Raw genomic sequence first — 24,725 nt, forward strand, 5'->3', positions numbered from 1 at the left:
ACGCACAAGTTGAGTCGATGCAATTTCAAAACGCATCGTTGACATTTCATACGTCAAAAATGTCAACATTGTCAACAATTTTTTTACTAAAAAACTTTTCTCACCGACTCGCGTAAAAATACACAACTTCCAGAGTTTTCTGTTATAATATCGTCAAGAAATGAGTGATTCCAGTGATGAAGATGATGTAACGCCTGGGGATGTTGCATTTTCCTCGCTATAGTGAGGTGAAAAGTTTTGTGTTATACACGGGCGCAAATGTATTTTACTTCTCGTGTGTTGAAACACTCGCTACGCTCAGGATTCTATTTTAGAACCACTCGCTACGCTCGTGGTTCACCTATAGAATCCTTTCGCTTGCTCGTGTTTCAATTCCACACTCGCGGGTAAAATACAACTTTGCACCCTTGTATAACAAATAACTATTATTGCACCAAAATTATACATTACAACAGTAAAAAATTGTTGTCAACTTATTTTATGGTGGATGTACAAATTTTTAAGTTTCGTGTAATGGATGATGATCCATTAATGATCTTTTAGGAAAAATATAGGTAATTTAGTTGGCCGAAATAGGAACTTCATAAACTGTCTTAAATTGTAAGGCCTATTGTGAATGGGTAGTTATTGATTATCCTATCACCTGCAATAATATGTTACACAACAAAGGTCGCTAAAATAACTGACAATATCTTATTTGTAGACCCAAAAGAGCGTGTCACATATTTTTGCGACCTTTGAAGAGTAACATATTATTGCAGCTGACTGTCCCTTGAACTGTCTACGTATTCTATGGTATGAAGCGCGTGAGTTAGTGTTTGTTTGCAGGAATTAGCGGCTCTACAGTAAACGTGACAGACATAACCGTATCCTTTCAGACCCCGGTCGTCACCTTGCCAGTAATTGAGTCATATACGAATGCGAAACGAAAGCGTGTGGAAAATTTCAGGTTTCAAAAGGCTTTACTAATCTCTGAAAAAATCAGAATCTTTTCGAGTTCGAGCAGGTTTAAAAATATTTCAGGAAGTTATTTTAAACAATTATAATTTTATGTATTCTGCAAAACGTACAAACACCAATAAGGTTAGTACATTGTGCAACGTGGGGCGTAAGTTAAATATTGCAAACGAGAGTATAGACTCGAGTTTGCAATATTATTACGCCCCGAGTTACACACAATGTTTTTCATCACATCACGCGATACAAAAATGAAGTATAAGGACAAAAAACTGTTAATTATAATACTGGAAACTTCATAACTCCCTAGGGAAAACGCTGTTTCTATAGTTCCTGCTAAGCCTGCGTGCAATTCCACATTTACTGAGCGAGTGTGATGAAAAAGTACATTCCTTACCTTTGTGACAAATTTGCAGTGAGGTAGATAGAATGAATCCTGTATGGTTAGGGGTGCGCGTAATTTTTTTTAACACAAAGTTCCTTTATATTGCATATTCACTTGTTCAGCTGTAGTTGAAAATGTTCGTTTACAAATAAGGACCCCGTCAACTAACACTATGCGAAAGCATTTCTTTGCACTTAGTCCTTAACACTTGCATGGAGCTGTTCTGTCACGATCTGCTACTTTCAAACACTTAACAAATCCTAGTAATGTAAGAACTTTAAAAAACTTTAGTTTAAAGAACTAGAGTGGCAGGTGCAGGTACGTGTACGTGCTCGGCTCAGAGTCGGCGCGCGAGTGAGTATAGAAACCGCGCGCGGTTAGTTTTACCTAACTTTTGCAAACGCTAAACGCCCCACCTTGAACATAAATCTTCTTGATCAAAACGACCAGGAAACCCATCGACTGTCTCTTTTCTTAAATGAAAAAACCGGCCAAGTGCGAGTCGGACTCGCGCACGAAGGGTTCCGTACCATTACGCAAAAAACGGAAGAAAAAAAAATCACGTTTGTTGTACAAGAGCCCCACTTAAATATTTATTTTATTCTGTTTTTAGTATTTGTTGTTATAGCGGCAACAGAAATACATCATCTGTGAAAATTTCAACTAGACAGCTATCACGGTTCACGAGATACAGCCTGGTAACAGACAGACGGACAGAAGAGTCTTTAGGGGCCCACTGACTATCAGTCCGCCGGACGATATCGGCCTGTCAGTTGTTCGGAACTGTCAAATTTTTGTTCTAACTGACAGGCCTGTATCGTCCGGCGAACTGATAGTCAGTGGCCCCCTTTAGTAATAGGGTCCCGTTTTATCCTTTGGGTACGGAACCCTAAAAATGAACTGTCAAAGGGATCATTATTCGACGCAAGAGGTAATAACTAATATGGCACCGTCCCACCTCCAACGGACTAATGTAAAAGCGGGCGGAGCGGCGGAAAGCGCCGAAATTTTAAAATGTAATAAATATAAGAGCCTTGGTAGAGAATACCATTTGGAGTTGAAACTCTAGGTCCATGGGGTCCCAGCGCGCAAAACCAACCTGTTTATTACGCGTGCGTATGTTATGAACTTATGAGGGGCAGGGCTTATCAGAAAATGTCAAGTTCCGGCGTCCAAAGTAACACTTCACCTCGCCCGAACGTCCACCAATCTACGCCTTGTACGGACTTGCTTCCGTTTTTTTACAGGTCAATGTGCCTACCTACCTTTTTATCGCTACTCATGAAAATTTGCTTGCTTTATTTTTGGATTTTAATTCTGTTGATCTCGGAAGATCAGCGCTGAAAGTCGCGAGCATCGTGCTAAAATTCCTAAGATTTTTTATTTGAATAACTATCTAATTGAGTTGTATAATAAAATGGGGTCCCTTTGTTTGACATAATTATTGAAAGTCATAATGTAGTGATTGTCATATTATCATTAGGAAATAAGTATTTATATGTTTTTATGTAATAGGTAGTTTACTAATGTAGTTTTATAAGTGTCTTGTAACTAACAATTTATGGATCTCAGCTATCTGAAAATAAATATTTTTTTATATTTTTTTTTATTAGTCATAATTCTGAAACGGTTAACTTTTCAGGATTTTCCTCAGGTTATCCTATAGATAGGTTAGGTTAGGTTAGGTTTGTTTTATGGCAATCCTGAAAAGTTACGCGTTTCTGAGAAAAACCAAATTATGACTAACGAAAATGTGGACAAACAATATACATTATGAGTTATGACTTAAAACTATATGGAAAACAATAGAGACCCTAATAAAATATTTGTTTATTGTTATCTTAATTTTTGCTTCGAAGAGCAAGACTGGAAGGAGAATTCCATGCTTCTGTCGCGAGCTATTTGCTGATTTTCAAGAATTTAAATATCTTACAGGAAAAATCAATCAAACAATAATATTTGCAACTGGCTTCGTTAGAAAAGGTACACCTATAAGGTAATTACTCGAGTAAACAGCAGTTTTGGTGATTTCAACTCAGGAGGTATTTCCACAGTTACCAGCAATACTTGGAACTTGAGGTTATCGCAAGAGCCCTCTAATTTGCCTCGGCGGAGCCTCGCGAGGACAGGTCGCATCATTTGTTATCAACATCAACGTGCTATGTTGCTAAATCACGCGTTTAACGTCACTGTTTGATTTGAGCAAATAATCGATGGTTTTCCCATTGCTAATTTAGAAGAATGGTTAAGCAACAAATACCTATGTATATATGTAAGGGTTGAATAATGTATATGGCAAAAGAACTAGTTGGTATATTCTCCCATATATTAAAGAAATTGCCTAAGGAATTAGTACATATATTAGAAAATAGAAAACCATCGTAAGTCAATAAAATTCTTAAAGAATATTTCACAAAGGATCTAGGAAATATACTGGCAAAAACTAAAAAAAACATTAGCTAAAATTATGTAACAACAAAATGCGAGTTTAGTGATCGCGCACATAATCTTATGTTAGAGATTTTGCACACAATTTAATGTAGAATAGACCTAAGCACCTTTTATTTAAATAAATATATTTTTTTTCAGCAAGGAACTAACTAAATGTTATTAATTGTATCCAGTACGCAACACACGGTCGTCGTGAACGCTGCTCGCACCATTAGTGCTTGAGAAAGGAGACCTAGGCTCTCCGAAACATGACGCGCGAGTGACTAAAACAAGTGAGTCTAAACCGTAAAATGATTTAATATTAGTATGTCTCACAACAGTTTAAATTCGATAATTGTATCCCATCAAAAACATTAGATGTAAAAAGATGCAAGTCTCGCAACGCAGTTATTCTACTACAATAAAGTTTTGAGATGTAATGTGAAACCAAGTCTGTTATTTTAGTCCGTGCCAGGGGGTGTTAAAACCGTAAGAATGTTAGATACCTTTATTTTTTTAATACTTCTAATGACTTGGCAATCGCACAGTTACATAGTGACATTACGAGCGGGGGTTGAACCCGCGACGGCCGCGACCTCCGAATTGAAAGTCGCAAGCTCTTACTGCTAGGCCACCAGCGCTTCTAATTTCTTTAATATATTCAATTAACATTTATTATTTATGGTGAGTGGGGAGCGGCCGAGATGCTCAAAAATATCTGAACAAGCACTCTAACGCCTTGACAATAGAGACGTGTTCAGATATTTGTGAGCACCTTGGCCGCTCCGATATATCTGATGGCGACTGTACTGTACGTATATTATATTGTAGACATAATTTGGAAGGCAGGTGTATCCCGGCGAAGGCAACCGGTCGTCAAGGTGAAGGCTACGCCGCGCGCCGGCGCCACGAACTGATTACCAGCTTAGGTACTTCGGATCAAAACAAATTAATATAAATAAAAAGGACAATGACTCTGCACTGAGATCGATATCGAAAAACCGACCAAGTGCGAGTTGGACTCGCGCACGAAGGGTTCCGTACCATTACGCAAAAAACGGCAAAAAAATCACGTTTGTTGTATGGGAGCCCCACTTAACCTTGTGCCTACGTTTGTCCTACTCTAAGGACATAAACTACCGTTATATATGTGGTATATAGTTCAAATTAAAATACAAGTAGGCAGGAGGTTAAATATTTATTTTAATCTGTTTTTAGTATTTGTTGTTATAGCGGCAACAGAAATACATCATCTGTGAAAATTTCAACTGCTGTCTAGCTATCACGGTTCATGAGATACAGCCTGGTGACAGACGGACAGACAGACAGACGGACGGACAGCGAAGACTCCGCTAGTAATAGGGTCCCGTTTTTACCAGAGAGATCACTTAAGAATCACATAAAAAAAATGCAAGCGTTTTTATTATCGATTGTATACTAATTTAATTAGATGCAACTTGCTAGACATTAATTAAACAGCAAATTGCTTACGTAAATACTTAAACTTTATTGCATAAAATAAATAGCTTCTCTACCACTCTCCTAATCAACATTTGAGAAAACAGATAGGTATCTGAATCTGAATGAAAGCGACAAGCGATCGACAGCCCGCCTGCTTCCGGCCGATTCTGATTCTTAATTTGATCTCTCTGGTAGTAATATCTATGTGTAGGTACTTTCCATAAGTTAGAAGTTTGGTTAATCCTGTCGACTTTGCTTTTCATGAAGGTTTAACAGGAATAGTAATTTATTTCGGGCCAGTTGTGCCAACCATAATTGACGAACTGATCACTCAGCACCAGCAGTGAACTATTTTATTCAAATATTTTAAAGATGACAGAGGATTTGGTGATTTTGGTGCATTTGTAAACTGTACTTTACACAAATAAATGTAAGAGAGGTTTTAGGTAAGGCTACCAATGGAACGTTGCGTTGCGATGATTAGGTTAGGTAGGTATCATAGTTACCTAATTTAGGTAACTATGATACGTCAATGTCACGCATTCGTCACTTGTTTTGAAGTTCCAGGTCCTACGTAATGCCGACACATGATGAGATATTAGAAAGCCGTTGACGCTCACTTTCTCTGCAAATTCATGACGCAGGATCTCTCTGAGCCGTCAGAAATATTTGGGTTTTGGGTGAAAAATAGTTTTGTTTACACTATAACTTCATTTTTCTGCGATTGCAGTTCCGTGTCGCCCTGTGAAGCAGCTCTCTCTACGAGTTATCTAGACTCGGAAGTGACAACTGACATTTAGTTATTACCTACTTCTAGGTCTCTCAGCCATTTTATTGCAAGTGATAAAGTAAAGCAGACTGACTAGTTGGTTTTGGCTTTTCCGCCTATGGTTAAAGGTGCAATTCGTCAAAATACGCTTTTTGTCAAAGGCTCGTTTGGTCCAAGATGTTGTTTGCCAAAGTCGCGATTCGTCAAAACATTTTCGTCAAGGGTGCTTTTGGTCAAAGGTGAGGTTTGCCAAAGAGGCGATTCGTCAAATACGCATTTTGTGAAAGACTCGTTTGGTCCATATTAACAAAGGTATTTTCGTATTTTCTTGATTATTCCTATTTTAAATCCTCATCTGCAAGAACTTATAGAATTATTAAATCTTTGTTTTGTATTCGATATGTGCAAAGTGCGGAGTGGGGGAATACAAGTAATGGAAACGCACTGCGTGGAAAAAATGTGAACATCGGACATCTCCCATGAGTGTTCACATTTTTTAACATGTTGATGTTCATATCATATTGTTAAACAGCTGTCAACTATCAGGTATATTACGCATCCTATACCCGCCAGCACGGCGACACTGTCAGGCACAGGGCGAATAAACCCGAATAAAAATATCAAAGATGAGATGCGTCACTCAATCGTGATCGTGACAGATGATTTCAATATTAGCACGAATTACACATAATACAACCATTCGCTAGTAGGTTATGTTTGCTCACTGATAGCAAGATGTGACATGTCAGCTGGCTGACATGTCAACTTTACATGACAGTCAAGTCAACTACTGGAGACTCTAGAGTCAACAATAGGTATTGTAAATATAGTTTGTACATATTAGCATAGATACATTGATTGTATTAAAATGTGTGTAGAATCTGAGAAGAAAACTCGTGCCCCCGAGTTTGACAGCTGAAGGAAATGGCGCTGTACACCGTCATTTGTTTTGTGGCAACTGATTTCTTAAACGTAAACGTTTGACAACCATTGTTTGTTACCGCATAATGTATGGAGTCGTGCAGTGCTGCTGCCGGGCTAGCACATGATTGGCGCGAGTATCTCGCCGCGACATAGACTACCCGTCCTCCTTTAATTCATACAGTTAGTAAAAGATGGCTCATCTTGGCTCATTTTTGAATTCTGTATAATGTCTTGTTCTCTTGCTCCACGACCCCGAAATCACCCTGATTAGTGTGTTATTTAATGTTTTCCAAGAATTTTGAATTTTCATTTGTTTATCTATGACACCACATATATCTACGTGATCTACGTCATTGTCAGAAACTACGAATTGCCAAGTAGCTTTGCTATGATTATGGGCGTAGAGCTCTTAATTCCTAGGTAAATAATGACGAATGCACAAACATGGAATGATATGATAACAAGGATAATAAAACTTGTTTATAGTCGGCCTCCACACATTCAGTATACTTCACATAGAGACGTGCAATATCGTCGAATAATATTCGCGAGCGCTCGTTTAGTCAGGGTTTGTCTTTTTGTTTAATCGAGCGCTTTTGGAGCGTTCGTTAGAACTTTTGGAACGCTCCAAGTGGTCCTATAACGGAGCCCTTTCAATATACCCTTTTACCTTTTACCACCAATAAATTTTACTTTTGCGAAACTCCACTTCCCTCTATTTAAGTTAAAAGTTAAGTATTAGTTAAAGCTAATAACGGTTTAAATATGGATCGATTTTATGTTGTTGAACATCTTTTTTGAACTCATTTTTAACTCAAAGCGTACCAAATACGTGGTACCTACTGTCACCTAAATACAAAATCATAAAGGAGCCGAATCTCTATGTATGAAAAGTGTCCATAAAAAAACAGTAAATAGGCGGCGCCACCATACATCGAAATACTACCAAAAACAACCTACGTAATTTGGTCGGATTATTTGTAACCTTATATGGTTCATATGTTATACTCATGTCCCAGAGCCTAACTAGCGCCACCGGAGAGATTAGGAACTATTATTTAAAGCTGAAAGCGGTCACTTTTGCAACAATTCTGCCATAAGAGATTGGCATCCTTTCTATACCATCCATATACAAAATGCTACAAGATACCGAAGTAATAATGTCATTCAAGTGACTGGTGGGTAAGTGTCGCGTGTTAATGGAAGCCTATGTGGGCTGCGCGAGCGAAGTTTATTAGCGCGAGTCACTTGTCAAGAAACCATATCCTTGATAGTCATTCTCGAATTTCGCAAATGCCTGTTTCTGTTTCAGCGCTTCAAATGCCACCCTGGCTCCCCTACAAGCGGTCCTTTGTACCTTTTCCTACGATAAACTAATTCTATTATTTAGTTAGGTAGGCCTACTGAAAAAAGACACTGATTTCAATAATTAGATCTGACTTGGCTATAGGACATGACACTAGGAATATTATGAGAAAAGGCAAATAAATAAAATATTGAGACTTTAACCTCTTCTCTTCCATTTCCTGTAAGGATTTTTAGACGGCGTAGGCGTAAGGCGTAGTCTGCAGTAGCAGTTTAACCGCAGTTATGTTTATTTTCCTGAGCATCCTTTTTTTATTCTTCTGAATCACGTATCAGCCTTGAGTAAGAAATTCTTCATCCATCTAGCTATTATTTTTTATCAATAGCAAAATCTGTTTGAAATGTGTTATAGCAAAATCTGTTTGAAAAGATCGATCTATCAATTACTAAGAGGGTGTTGCATATTCTGCTATCAAACCTAAGAACCTATTTACAAAAGTACGACTACCTACTTACCGATGTGAAAGGGGATGTAAAAGTGGCTGTCTTCGGTCGGGTTGGGTGCTCCTGCCACCGAAGTGGCTATGAACAGTGTTGATCACAACACGAGTCTTGAAACTGAAGTTTCACAAGGGAACACTCTCAAGAGAGTGCGGACGGAGGCTCTCCGCGACACCCTATTTATATCTGACAGCGGCAGTCAGTTAGATCCCTAAGCAAATACTACGTAAAAACATGTAAATACTGTTTGAACTGGGATCTGTGAGGCGTAGAGTGGAGGTAAGACGTTATAACCGGGCGTCTAAGCCTATAAGTCCAATTTCGTCACAAGACTGATCTTAGAATGTGATGAATGAGACTTTTTACATGGCCGTGTGTTAGTTGTGCTAGTCTTGACGAGTCGAGTTGTTAGGCAAACCAGTGTAACGATAAATTCAAGATGCTTAACAACTGTGTAATTGGAAAGCACTTTTATATCAGACAGTGATTTAAGAGTACTTCGTAGTTTTTTTTCCCTACCATGTCGGTGGCAAACAAGCATACAGTCCGCCTGATGGTATGCAGTCACCGTAGCCTATGGACGCCTGCAACCCCAAAGGTGTTACATGCGCGATGCCAACCATTTAAAAACCTGTACACTCCTTTTTCGAAGAACCTCATACTGTAGACCGTCGGGAAAACCTCGGCATGAGCTCATTCTACGCACAGCCGAAGCGTCCGCGGGTGGCACATGAGCAAATACCAAGCATGAGCAAATTCGTCGTAAACCGCGCGCCCATTGCGCGACCATTTAGGCTCCAGGGTGTGAGGATGAACACCCTGCCGACGGCGACGAGCGGTGTGGTGATAGAAAGTTGTCATTGTTTAGGTGTATATTTATCGGACAATCATCATTAGTCAGCGGGTATCACATAGCCCCAAAAGTGGCAGTCCACCTCCCGATACTTTAAAAAATAGAGAGAAACTACTACTAACAATAGAATATATGTCACAAATGTAAACATTTACCTTAATATTAAGATATTAAGTAAGAGTTGAGCGCGGCGCACCAACAAACTGGTTACTCCAGTTTGGCGCATTTATTGTAACTGTGTAATTGTTTTACATAAATAAATCTCTACACTTGACGTTTAAAAATATCTTTAACAGTAGGTAGGTATAATTGACAAACACATCTCTCTATGTAAATCTATTATATATATTAGAGAATGGTAGATACTATTGATTATGATAAATGATAAATCAACGTGAAAATTAAGTTGTCATAGATATTCTCTAATTCAGTAATACTTACAAACTAAACACTTTCTTACAAATCGAAAAACAAGACATGGAGTAAACTAGAACCAAAGATAGATATAACTCCGTAATAGATGGATACAGTCTAAGGAAAAAACGTGCCTCGAAAATCAAGAAAATTTGATTCTCGTTCAGAGGGCGCTACTAGCTTTGGCTTACTGTCGTATAGATGGCGTTGACGGTTTCGTTTGTTATTTAACAATTTTAACGCATATCAGTGAAAGAACATGGGTCAAAATCATAAAAATAATTAATGCAAATAAATAAATCATTTATCCATATTTAAGTACATTTTATCGTATTTTTATAAATATTTATTTTTAGTTTTAAAGTGTGTCGACAGATGGCAGTGAATTTACTAGGGTTACAAAATTTACTATGACAGTACCGCTCTAGTATAAGTTACTCTATGCTAGAACTCAAACATCATAAATAATCATCACAGCGTAAGCTTGTTCTTAAAAATAAGATGTACGTCATGTAGGTATGTATCTAGATACAATAAAACCAACCAAGAAAAGTCTGCAGATATTTTGACATCACACGCAGTGCAGGTGTTATTTTAAACGTTAAACTTCTATGAAATTATGACGTTTAAATAACACTGCCACTGCGTGTGCTGTCAAAGTCTCTGCAGACTTTCCTTGGTCTAACTCTACCTTAATTATGTTTGGGTGCATTGCAAAAACCGGCCAAGTGCGAGTCGGACTCGCGTTCCAAAGGTTCCGTACATTACACAATTTAAACAATGTATTTTTTATGTGAAACGTGAGTGAAATGTCTTTAGAAACCCCGTAGGGGTCGGATCAAAAACTAAGTAATTAAGTCCGACTCACGCTTGACTGCAATTTCTAATAGGTTTTCCTGTAATCTATAGGTAAAGATCTATTTTGCGTAATTTTTTCAAAATTTTAGACCCAGAAGTTTCGGAGATAAAGGGGGGGAATGGTCATTTTTTGCCTATTTTCTTGAATAACTTCTAAATTGTTTATCCTAAAATTATAAAAAATATATATGTGTACCAAATTTCAACTTAATTGGTCCAGTAGTTTCGGAGAAAATAGGCTGTGACAGACGGACAGACAGACATACAGACGCACGAGTGATCCTATAAGGGTTCCGTTTTTTCCTTTTGAGGTACGGAACCCTAAAAATGAAAATTTACTTTACTACCGAGCCTAGTGGTCTAGGTCCGTTGGTAAGGTTGCCCCCTAGCTGTTCCGCTACTGAATATAAGTATTATAACTTAATTATATACTTAATTAATACTTTGTTGAAGATATATACAGTGGTACTACTAAACGAAATTAATAACTAGCTTAAATTTAAAATAGGCCCTTGAGGCATTGTACCAAGGATGCTGGCGGCATTTCCCCGCTGTATCGCAATGCTGATACGTTGTGCGAGAAAGCCGCCAGCTCTTCGGTCACCATATTAATACTTATATACATAAAAATAATCCATTCTCTAACACGAAAATATCAGTGAAAAACATAATCAAATTCCCTTTCCGGGATTCGAACCCGGGAACTAACAGCTTCGTAGTCTGCAGGGTCACCACCGACTAGGCTTTGAGGCCGTTTGTTTAAAACGTTACGTTGACGTTTTTGGTAAATATTTGAAAATGTTCATAAACAGCTAGAGGTCCTGCGCGAAGCAATCACATCACTACATTATGTTATGAATGCCATGATCAGTGTTTAGAATTTTGCTTTCCTTTCAAATCGCATGTCTTTTATTACGATTTCATTTCATTTTGCCTTGAAGTTGACGGAAAAATTGATAATTTTAATCGGGGCTCTATTGGCCCCATTAAAATTACCGATTACTTATTTGCATTTTTGCATAATTGGGTTTTAAACAATGATTGAATTATAAAGCAATTATGCAAAATATTTCTTATCTCATGCCGACCCAGAAAAATAATACACGACATCAGTTCATGATTGATCAGCGCCCTTTATAGTAAACCTAGTAGGTATGTGAAATGAATTTTATGTGGTAGGTACATTTGAGTGAAAATAAATAGAATAGGCCGGATATGTTTACTTTATAAGGGTGCAATATATACTATTTTTTATATATTTTATGAGGACATTACCTTGGGTTAGCAATGATTACAATTATATTATCTTTTCAGGTTATGGGCCTAGTACGCTTGCACTCGTGTTATACACGTAAAACTACTTTAGTTCCACGATTTTCTAAAAGTAGTTCAATGATTTAACGATCATTTAGAAATGGCCATGTCCAACATAGATAATAATACTTTATGTTTACCACAATTTTAGGCCAAATCGTGAACGTCGAAATGATAAATTAGGTACCTGCGCCAAAGAAGGCCCATTGTTGCACGTTGTTTTTATTTTTCATATGTCTGTGGTACTAGCGAACATGGACGCAAATTTTGAACCCATTCACACATACGTTTTAGGCAAAAATTTCATTTTTGGTACAAACTTTTATCGCTGACTGTACTTTTCTTTCCACAGACAACTAATACTCATCGAGGCAATTCTGACATTCATTCATCATCCATTTCATTTATTTATTTCCATAACACTATGATATTGTGTTAGGAAAATCTTACAAACTATGTATTAGCACATAAATAATAGCGGGACAACCCCAAACACAATTAGTTTGCTTAGTTTTATCATAGAGTTCCTATGGCGACCTCCTGTCTCCATCATCAGATCAGCTCCATGTCATCATAATATTGCATTGTCATCCGATTTACATGTGTATGCAAAATTTCAGCTCAATCGGAAATCGGGAAGTGGGTCATATTTAGCTTCCAAGATTTACTAACAAACGTACTAACAGGGCAAGTTCAATAAAAGCTTGCAAAAAGTATGAAATTTTGAAAGTAGGCAAACTTAATAACTGGGCCTTCTTTGGCACAGGTACCTTTCATTTCATTTCTAAGTCGTAAGCACAGGCCCGTGTGCTATTTCTTTAACTTGCGAATGAGCCCTGAAGGCCTACTCGGAGGATAAGTTTTTGAATTTTTATTTATTTATTAAACTATAGACAAATAATATGAAACAGAGATCCCTTGGTGGATGTCCACAGAATAGGCTGCCGGAAACGTATCTAGATTCGATGTTGGTACTTAACTATTTATATTTACGTCTTTTTAATTTAGTTCAAACAAGTTCAAATCAGGTATCTTGGTTTATCTCGTTCCACTTTTCTCGCTTCATAAATATATACAGTTTCCGTACTGTAAATTTGCATGCTAGTTTCACTTCGTATATATTTACCCCCTTATTAGGGTTCCGTACCCAAAGGGTAAAAACGGGACCCTATTACTAAGACATCGCTGTCCGTCTCTCCGTCTGTCACCAGGCTGTATCTCGTGATCTGTGATAGCTAGACAGCTGAAAATTTCACAGATGATGTATTTTGGTTGCCGCTATAACAAAAAACAGAATAAAATAGAGATTTAAGTGGGGCTCCCATACAACAAACGTGACTTTTGACCGAAGTTAAGCAACGTTCGGGCGGGGTCAGTACTTGGATGGGTGACCGTTTTTATAGTTAATGGTACGGAACCCTTCCTGTGTGAGTCCGACTCGCACTTGGCCGGTTTTTCATAAACGTCTACTAAAGTTGACAAGCCGCTAATAATCGTTTGTCCCTTTCCGACGTATTGGCAACTTTAGTAGACGTTTATGAATAAGGGGGTTAACCTCTAAAACGGAATAATAAAGAGCAATAAGCTAGACAAACGCAAATGCTGTCAGCTTTGTGTTAGGCACGGTGAACTGAGACTAGTGAGATAGTGAGACGCAAAGCACATTGGACCAAGATATTGGACATTGGCAGTGGGGGGACACTCTTCCTTTCGGTCAAACTTGGCTCCGTTTGGCTCAGCATTGCTCCCAGCAATTATTAGGGTTGGTACCACTTGAAGTCCCTTTACGTGCACAACCACAGATAAGATATAATGACTTGAATTTTGACTACCCTAAATAACCGAAAGGGATAGTGCCATACATTAGAAAGGGACAGCATGATTCGACCCTGAATCGCTGTCAAACTTCGGGTTTGTAGGAAGTGTATTTTCTGTACGGTAGTACTATTAATTATTCTAGTGGAATACCAACCTAAGCATAGCATTGTGTTGTAAGTAGTTACTCGGATTTGTTCTCCAAAACGTTTACCAAAGGCGGAACGTACTTCTGGGATCGGTAAGTTAAAGACGCGTTTTTTAATTAAAGAACTAGCAAGGCAATTCTGAGAATTTGTGTTTGATGTAAAGAAATTTTCATTAAAAATAATTGACGTACGGTTAAGACGTTTGCTGGAGCATCGAGATCAGTGGTTGGAAATAGAAAGTGTTTTATAAGCATCACTTTTAAAACAAACCGTTGTGCCCTTTAAATTTCCAGCATATAGATGTCTTTGCCGCACTTCCCCAATCTGTGATCTTATGAACATCGTGTGCTCGACGTGTTGCCTCCCTGTCACACTTACGTACGAATTTACAAATGCGACAGAGAGGCAACACGTCAAACGTGCTCCGCGGTAGGCCCTCTGAGCCGGGCTTCCCAAATGTAACCCGATATATTTTTAACAAAGTGACCCCTGGAACCGGATTTGCTCGTACAAAAAAGGATCAAAACAACCTTGACGAATAGCCAACGTAAGATTTAAATAATAAGTTTTTTCGAAACAGGTCAATCGTTTCGCATCAAAACACGGAATTGCTACTTCCGTATCATAAGATAGGTATATAATAATAAAATACGCAGTAGCTCTACGACAGGCCGCCAAGGATATCAGGTATAGGTATAAGGGTATCAGGCGACTGAGAGCAAATGTTTGAGTAAGTGTAAGTTGTCATTAGATTATTATAATATCTTTAGCGTGACAATGTGACATTGTTAGATTACCGGGAGGTATCGGTGCAGTGGGTTTAAGGAGCTCAATTTGAGCGCAATTTATCAATAACGACAGCCTCAAGTGTTCCGGTAGTGGGAAATAGTGGCGTGCGACGTGCGACGCGATTTCGGCGTCCGCTCACGCATGCCGCTGCTCAGGGACAGCATGCGAACTTTTACAATCTTAACAAAATTTGATATTTACTTGACTTTTCCCGCAGTTTATCTTGTTCGTTCTTATCGCTAAAATCTGTTCCATAGAATGCATCGTCAATGTATGATTTGCCGATATATACGATTTTTTCCAAGTTGGCCCCAAAGCAAAATCAAAAATCTAATCTAAATTAAAAATTATTTGTTCAATCAACAGTAGTTATACAGTATACAATAAGTGATATTACTGCAATGTTCTGCCACCAGAGTGGAGCACTAGCCTTTTTAGTAAACCATAGAGTAACTTATACAGTCGAAGGCAAAAATATCGATCCAGACAAATAGCTCAAAAATATGTGAACACGACTTTATTGTCTAAGGTTTAAGAGCGTACACATATTTTTGAAACTCGAATATGCAAGAGTGACAGAAATGTTAGATACCGGAACTTCGATTTTCTTGTTTCGCTATAGACCCTCAGATTGTGGTAGTGGCGCCCCCTGCGCAGAGTTTCGCGTAATATTCCCATTAATAGTAATTGGTAAAACTGACCTGTATCAATATTAAAATATATTATGTTTAATATTGACCTACACAATATATTCACTTCGACTCAAAATCAAAATTTTAAAAGGAGAAATGGATTTTTTTTATATAGGTAAAGGAATAAAAACCGGCCAAGTGCAAGTCTGACTCGCGGACCGAGGGTTCCGTACTTTGTAGTATTTGTTGTTATAGCGGCAACAGAAATACATCATTTGTGAAAATTTCAACTGTGACAGCCTGGTGACAAACAGACAGACGGACAGCGTATTCTTAGTAATAGGGTCCCGTTTTTACCCTTTGGGTACGGAACCCTAAAAATGGGAAAAAATTATATATGTAAAGGAAAAATGGAAAAATTCACCGCTTCGGGCAAGACATTTTTTTTATTTTTTTTATAGGACATTATTACACAAATTGACTAAGTCCCACGGTAAGCTCAATAAAGCTTGTGTTGTGGGTACTTAGACAAGATAAGATAAGATAAGGTAAGATAAGATATATTTATTTGCAAAAATGTAACGGTAAACATAGTTGGACAGATATATATAATATATAAATACTTAAATACATAGAAAACACCCATGACTCAGGAACAAATATCCGTGCCCATTACTGAATAAATGCCCATACCAGGATTTGAACCCAGGACAGGGCAGGGCAGAACAAGGCAGGGTCCACTAGGCCAGACCAGTCGTCATATGAACTTGCAATCTTTCGGAACACCACCGGTTCGGTAATGGTTGTGGTTAATGTCAAATTAAGTTGATTTTAAAAGTTCGAATGCGGCTGCTGGTGTACCTATTGTTAATTTTAGTTGCAAGTTGCGCGAGCAAGTGGGACTATTGGACACACGGATGTAAGGTCACCTTAAGACCTGACAACTACAGTGTTAAAACCCGTTTAAGATAATTCTGAAAACGGGTCTCAAGCGGGAAAGCGTATTTACCGGGATAAAATGTACGAATAGTTTGCAGCAACCAGTATAAAATAACATAAAATAAAAAAGCATACTACATGGGAATTCCTATTAATTATAAGATGGCTGCGCCCTTGCAGGGGCCAAATTACCTATATGCATAATAATATAATAAATGCTTTGAATTAATTGTATTACCGGCCTACCGGGTTTTACTGTAAGTATATGTATTTAATCCATCAGAGAAAGCACGGCCATGATTCGCTGAGCCAGCATCTCATCTAGTTTAAATTTAAAGGGTCGGCAACGCGCATGTGAAACCCCAGGCAAGGCAGCCGTCACGTACATAGGCTACGGTTATCGCGTACCATATGCTTGCCACCGACGTGGTATAAAAAACCGGCCAAGTGCAAGTCGGACTCGCTCACGAAGGGTTCCGTACCATTACGCAAAAAACGGCAAAAAATCACGTTTGTTATATGAGAGCCCTACTTAAATATCTATTTTATTCTGTTTTTAGTATTTGTTGTTATAGCGGCACAAGAAATACATCATCTGTGAAAATTTCAACTGTCTAGCTATCACGGTTCATGAAATAGAGCCTGGTAACAGACAGACGCACAGACAGACGGACAGAGGAGTCTTAGTAATAGGGTCCTATTTTACTGTTTGGGTACGGAACCCTAAAAAAGGGGTCAGTTACTGATTGAAACCACCACCCCTGAGACGAAATCAACAATAAATTGTCCCGCATGAGGCATGTAGAGCCGAAAATACAGAGAGTTGACTAAAAATGTTTACGTTCAGCACTATTACTTATTCTGTGGTTCAGCATCAAAAGTAGCAGATCAGACTATGTGCCTAAAGTATGTACAATTATCTGATAGCTCAACAAAAAGGGACAAGTCTCTATACTTACAGTGTGGAAAAAATGTATGGGCCCTGGAGGGAAAGTGCCTTAAAACCTTAAGTTAGCTTATTTTAAGTTATTTTACTGTAAGGAAACATTATTTTATTTTAAAAAAGAAACAAAACTGCATTCAAATCTTTTTTTAAATTCGCTTGCCTCGCCCGGGAATCGAACCAACTAAAAAATCCAAAAATTAACACGCTATTTTATTCGATACAGTTAATGATAACATTTCTCCAAGAAACATTAGGTCTTACACTCTTCATTTAAAAAAAATATATTTATAAAATCGAATATTTAGTATTCAAGAATATTTTTAGACTAAATTGAAAAAAAATAACATTAAAATCTCTTTTTAAAAATAAAAGAATGTTTCAAAGCAAACCCATAACAAACTTCCACTTGCTGAAAGCTGAAAAACGTTTATAATCTTGTTTTTTTGTAGTCTATGAGTATTTAATTTAAGAATTGTAATTATTTATTGAAAAAAAAACCCAAATATTCATTGCGTCATATTTCCCTATTGCGTTTCCAAAATCCAGTTATCTCTAAATTCATCTTGCGGTCCGGGGCTACAAAACAAAACCGCCTTTGTGGCCATAAAGAATTGCCTATATATACTATTAGACATGTAAGTGATGTAAGTACTTTATTAATGCAAGCGATGGTTTCGATGAATGAATGCGTACTACTCTTGGTTATCTCACCCTACAGCGGATTTGTTTTGCTGACTAAGAAATTGTTTTATTTTATGACGCATTAAATATATACAAATATTGCCTACCATAAATAACAGTTGATAGTATTGTAAATTAGAATATATAAGTACCCCAAATGGGGCAATGTGGGAAAAACTTACACTTTAAAGGTCACTTGCACCATCCAGGGTTGGCCACTAACACGGGGTTAACCGTTAACACGGGGTTTAACCGGTTAACCCCGAGTTACTGGCTAACCCTGGATGGCACAAGTGGCCCTAAGGCCTAAGACATAGGACATAGACACATTTATTTTATTCGTAGCAGTCAGCTACGACAGCGAATTTTGAGATAAAAACCAGGTTGTTTATTAAGTTGGTTTTAAAAATATTAAAACGATAGACAAAAATGAATAGAATTGTGTCTCTGCCTGGAAACTCTATTACGAGTATATGTCTATTAATTGCATTTGTATGTCGAAGTCAAAAGACGATATTTCGCAGGCAACGCAATTCGATGTTTTATTTTTTTTAAATACACATTTTGTTACGGACACGCACAATTTTTGGGCATGCGGCTGATCTTAGGTAAATAAGTTAAATAACAATTGTACTGAAATCGCATTCGGAAGATAGAACAGAATAGTAACAATAGACACATGGGACGCGACGTAATTACGTTACGTGGAGCGGAGTGACAGCCTAACGACGCCCTTGTCAGCGCTGACGGATGGCTCATGCTGGGCCTCGAGCGCGCAGACAACGCAGCTAAGAGCCCTTACTTTCAGAATAGCTGTTTTTTCATCGTGTAGGTAAGCAAGCGGCGACCTTCGGTTAAGCGCATTCGATTTCGGTCAGAAGTGATCGAATCATTTCGGGTCAATTTGGCGACGGCAACGGATTCTGAGACGTGTAGCGAGAGCGAGTAGGAAGGTAAACCTGCGAGCTGCAGTACCTACGTGATATTATGTTCGAAAAATAACTTTAACTAGTAAGCAATATAGCTTCGTTTTCTGTGGTGATCTATTTTAAGTTATTTGTCTATTATTTTGAAATATCAAATTTTAAAAGATACAATAGATTAGATTTTAAACAGTTGCTTGCAAAAAACGGACTAAGAAAGAAGGTACGGCGCCTTTTCAGCGAAAGCTATTGAAAAAAAACAGACGATATAGACGATATGTTAAACAACTTTTCGCTCTCAATAAAGCTTTGCGTTGAACAATTTACCATTTTTGTTTTTTATATCGAAATTTTATATTATACCTATCTGCTGTCAAACTCAGTTTTTACTTAGACACCACCCCTTCTACAGCCAATTTTAACTCTTTAGTAAAGTTAAAGGTCCCTCCTTGAGGTAAAGTAATTGACAAGTTTTTCAAAAATAGTATACTACCTAACTACCACTTGGGAAACTTCTGTCAATCTTTACGACTAAGGTAGCTGAATACGTGACTGTGGCCAGTGTGTAATGTTTTGACTAGGTTGGATAATTTCATCTGTCGTATCTAATGTTTTGACACGTTTACGTTAATGGCAACACGTGTCTGAATAGGTGTAAATACTCGTAAGATTCAAATACAACAAACAATTAAACACGATTACTCGTCAACTAGGTATATAACTACTTCGCCTGTATGTCAAACTTATATGTGGATTTAAAAATAAAGTCCAATGAAACTACATAATTTCTAAAGCTCAAACACGTGAAGCCATTTAATTAGAGTAAATGATACGAGGACTGTTAAATATTATGATAAGTTTAACATAGGTTTAAAAACTTCCGTCGGTAATTAACAAGAATTATTTTGATAACGATAAGCAGTTAGGTCCCGACTGCTATAAATCAGGAAGCTATTTATTGCTACCTACAAAAGACCTATATAACTCTGTATAAGATAAATAAAGTCCAAGGAAAAAACGTGCCTCGGAAATCAAGAAAATTTAAAAAAATAAAAATTAAATTAATTTATAAAAAAATCTCGCACAGATGGCGCTACCAGTGCTACCACCAATACCAACCTTAAGCCTATTCTCGGCTAGATGGCGTTGACGGTTTCGTTTGTTATTTAACAATTTTAACACATCAGTGAAAGAACATGGGTCAAAATCATATAAAAATAATAAATACAAAATAAAAAAATCATTTATCCATACATATACATTTTTTGATATTTTTTATTTTTAGTTTTAATCGTGTGTCGATAGATGGCAGTAAAACTGTGACTACAAAATTTACTATGACAGTACCCCTCTATCCTATATATTCTCTGTGCTACCTACTTACAAGTATGTAACTTCTCTGTACCCGTAAGTCTGTACACGTTACTTGGACTTGGAATAATAAACCTGAAAAACAGGCGTTGTCCCGTCGCGGTGGTTCCTCGATTCTTATGTTCTTAAATTGTCGGGTAAATACTTCTCAGTTGTAACAAAGTGCATAACTAATATAAATCATCGACATGTGCTGCAGACACGTGAAATAACGGCTGTAAAAAGTAATGAAATAAATGCATTTGTATCTATATTTTTTTTTAATATTTTATTTGCGGTACTTGCACGAGTGACAATAAGGTCATGTTAGTCCGCCGTTAGAAAATTTCTCGGTACTTACCTGTTACCTGAGCATAATTATTCCACGGCGATACAATGGAAGTTTCACGGTTGTCTTCAAATGTCTTTGAGCGATTACCATGCATCGGTCCAAGGCACATGGAACATTAACGAACTTCCGATACAAACTCGCGCTCGAATCAATTTGGGGTTAAACCAACGGTGGGCGGTGGAGATTAGCGACTGCGTGCGTCTACGAGGTACGCCGGAGGACATATGCCAGCGCGATCACGAATAATGGCACGGGATTGCACGTCCTGGGGCCCTATTCGAGATGCACAACTGTCAGTTTCGGCTTCAACATCAGTTCAACAGTGGAATGAATCATTTGTTCATCAACTGTGGAAAGTATCATTTGGTTGTACACCAAAACTCATTCATTGAAAAAATTATGCAACAAAAATCAACTTTGTTTTCTTACTACTATACGGTTTAAAATGGCTCTGAACTCTGCGTGGTTCGGTTTGGTTTCGTTGTCACCTAACTGTGGATTGCTAATGTCAAATTTACCTATTTGACAACACACGATTTCTTCCATTCAACTGAAGTTCAACACGAAACGTCACTTAACGCATGTCGAATACCGCTCCTGGGGATAAGCGCTGACCCTACATGATTTCACTATATGAAATAATGTTATTTGTGCCACGGTACATTACTCACCTCTACATAAGTCACTTGAGACGACTACGGAAAGTTTTTTTGTCTCCCGAATTGCCTCCCTAATATCGGTGCGACATACAATCTAGTCAATCTACCTAACCCCCATCCTGACTTGTTCATCTGTTTATTTATTAATAGGCAAATTCAAACTTACAATGTGACATTAAAATGATATCTAAATGATTTCAGTCGCCCGAGCGTCTCGCTCGCGCCAACACATGTGCGAAATACACACGCGCCTGACATCATTTAGTTTAGATAGGTATCATTTTGATGTCACAATGTAAGTTGGAATTGGGCTCCAAGTCTCATGGAATATGTAGATAAAATGAGGCATGTGATAGGTAATCCCGTGTATGTAATAAATGTCAAGTCCCGGGATGGCCAGCTTTAAGAAAAAATGATTTTAATGTCTCATTCTTAATGCCTACATTTGTCGAATTGCCTAATGCTGTCAGGTAGGTACGCTCTTATACGTTTTTAGAATTCGTAGAGTCAGGCCAAGCCAACTCTGCAGCGATTTGGTTAGCACTGTGTGCAGGTGTTATTGTAAACGCCATTATTTCATAGAAGTTTGACGTATAAAATAACACACACAGTCTGCTATTAAATTGCTGCAGAGTTTACTTGGCCTGACTCTAATTGCGGCGCGCTGCCGAATATTATGCCTGCAGTATGGCGGCTCCCTGAGCCAGGCGAAAAATCTCCTTATATGATCATGTTTTTCTAAGAGGCGTTGATATTCGTAGACGTGGAAAAAATGTATGTAGTTCTTGACTATAATATCTTTAATAACATAGCTTCCGATACACGAATTATGACACTTCCGATAGGTACAATTAATTCCCAAAGTAATCTCTAACTCGGACTTTTAATCAAACTTTACTCGATTATTTATTATGTGATTACTATAAACAAAAAAAGAAGAAAAAACAATCTTAACTTAAATAGTAATTTCATAGAATTCGAATTTCGATATTGTAAGGTAACGTTTTTAAAATAAATAAAAATCTACAAAAATTCAATCAACATTGATACTTGGCGCGCATGATCTTTCCCGTTCTTTCTTGCGAAATGTGACAGTTACAGCCGCAAACCGATGGAACGGCCTTCAATAATGTTTGCAGTTCAGTAGGTACCTATATGTTATTTTAATTTAAATTGTCTCCTAGTTATGGGTCGTTTCCAATTCTCGAAATCATTCCATGACTATGTGTCGGCCGTTATTCTGCCAAGTGACAAGTGTCAAGCCATTTTTAGGGTTCCGTACCCAAAGGGTAAAAACGGGACCCTATTACTAAGACTCCGCTGTCCGTCTGTCCGTTTGTCTGTCTGTCACCAGGCTGTATCTCATGAACCGTGATAGCTAGACAGTTGAAATTTTCACAGATGATGTATTTCTGTTGCCGCTATAACAACAAATACTAAATACAACAAACGTGATTTTATTGCTGTTTTTTTCTGTAATGGTACGGAACCCTTCGTGCGCGACTCGCGAGTCCGACTCGCACTTGGCCGGTTTTTCACTTCCGCTGAACATCGTATTACTCAATGAAGTAACTTATGCTTATTACCTATTTCAATAAGAGGAAAGGAGACGGTCGCTTCTCCATACAAACTACGTCCCCATTTTCCTCTCTGTATATTGACATTATGGAAAATATTTTTACATAATTTGATGTATATTTACCATAGCTACGCTATGCCCCGAACGTGAACGTGAACGTTTGACTTTTTTAGATTTTTTGATTATTGTAAAAATCTAAAAATAAAACTGATTTCATACAAATTTTTAAATGCTCCTAACTCTTATAATAATTAAAAAGTAGAAAAAAATTAACGCAGGTTGATATACAACAAATTTTATCAAAATATTTTCAATAATGTTAATATCCAGAGGAGAATGAGGACGTTTGTATGAAAAGGCGATTTCGTCCTCCACTTTCGTGTTAATGCTTACTTACATGCTAACTTGCACGCTTCGTTCGATCATGCAAGCGAACAAAAGACGTTACGATTACAACCATTGTAATGATTCAATCTGACGTCGCGAGTTTACAGTAGCTCAGTACCTAATGCGGCTATTGCGATAAACCTAAGTACTTTAAAGTCAAATGCTAATGAAGTAATAAACTCAAGTCGCAGGCATAAATCAGTGGCTTAATCATGAGAACTTCCTAAACTAAATAGGTATCTAGTTATGACAATTCGCAACAATGTCACCTCGAATGTGTTTTGTTTACAAAGCTACTTTACACGCGTAATAGGTAGAACGGTTCACGGAAGGCGATAAGTCCAGAGAATTAAGTAGACAGAGTGCTCACTCCATACATCAGTTGGGTTACCAAAAGACTTTTATTTTCGTAGTCGACATCTAACGTCAAGTAGCGGAATTATCAGTACTGCTACTCGACAATAGATGTCGAAGTCTAATGCTCAACGATTTTCAGCTAATATTATAACCGGAACTCTATTTTTAACTCCTTCTGCTTATAATATTAGTTGTCAATTTCGTCAGCCGCGACACAGGTGACATCTAATGTCGAGTAGCAGTACTGATAATTCCGCTACTTGACGCTAGATGTCGACTACGAAATGGTCTTTTTGGTAACATAACTGATGTAATGTATGCAGTGAGCACTCTATGTGTACTTCATTCTCATTGTAAGTACGCAAAATGCATCATCAGATTATTTTGGTGCTGCGGGCGCGGGGCGGAGACTGCGTGCGGGCGGACGCTGGTCCAATCTTCTCATTGCGAGTGACCCCAGCGCAGGCCCCGCGGCCGCAGCCCCGGGAATCGTAAATGTAAATTGTTATTTAAGGTCAATGTTAAAGCAAATATGTAACTGACGACACTTGACTAAAGACTTCCCCGACGTACATACCTACTCGTGAGCCGATGCTCATTGCCGAAATATCACTTGTGAAGGTAAACTGCCTGTTAGCAATAGTGAATAATACCTAAAGGATCGTGCAGCTGAAAGGTGTGAAAAATCTCGCATTAAACGAGTTGCGATTCAGTTGTAGAGTAGGTACTATTATTCACTATTCGTTCCACTTGTCTGTCATATGTAGCTATTTATGGATCGTTACAGCCTTAAATTGACTGCCTACAGATGTGCGTTAATAATTTGGTAGTTACTTATTGTATTTATACAATTTACGTGACAATCGGCGTGATTGATGACCGACAGGTGCGGCAGGTTCATTCACCTGTCCTGAAGTAATTCCCGGATAGCATGCGGCTTTGGTTTCGCTGACGGTGCAGCATCGTGGGAAGGCACGTCAAATGTTTTGCCGCTTA

The 24,725-nt window shown here is 37.9% G+C and overlaps 1 protein-coding gene across 3 annotated transcripts in view; it reads right to left on the reverse strand.

Moving 5' to 3' along the window:
• Positions 1 to 20,921, reverse strand: part of LOC134748809 (synaptic vesicle glycoprotein 2B) — a 49,067-nt gene extending 28,146 nt beyond the window's left edge. The window contains exon 1 of one of the 3 annotated variants that reach the window (XM_063683612.1): positions 20,757 to 20,921. The gene's annotated coding sequence lies outside the window, so the exon portion shown is untranslated. Of the gene's footprint in view, positions 1 to 8,739; positions 8,904 to 20,756 lie in introns of those variants that run through there. The other 2 variants (XM_063683613.1, XM_063683611.1) reach the window with 2 other exon arrangements.
• Positions 20,922 to 24,725: the final 3,804 nt, after the last annotated feature.

This window comes from Cydia strobilella, chromosome 17 (assembly GCF_947568885.1).
Source record: "Cydia strobilella chromosome 17, ilCydStro3.1, whole genome shotgun sequence".
Taxonomy (NCBI): domain Eukaryota; kingdom Metazoa; phylum Arthropoda; class Insecta; order Lepidoptera; family Tortricidae; genus Cydia; species Cydia strobilella.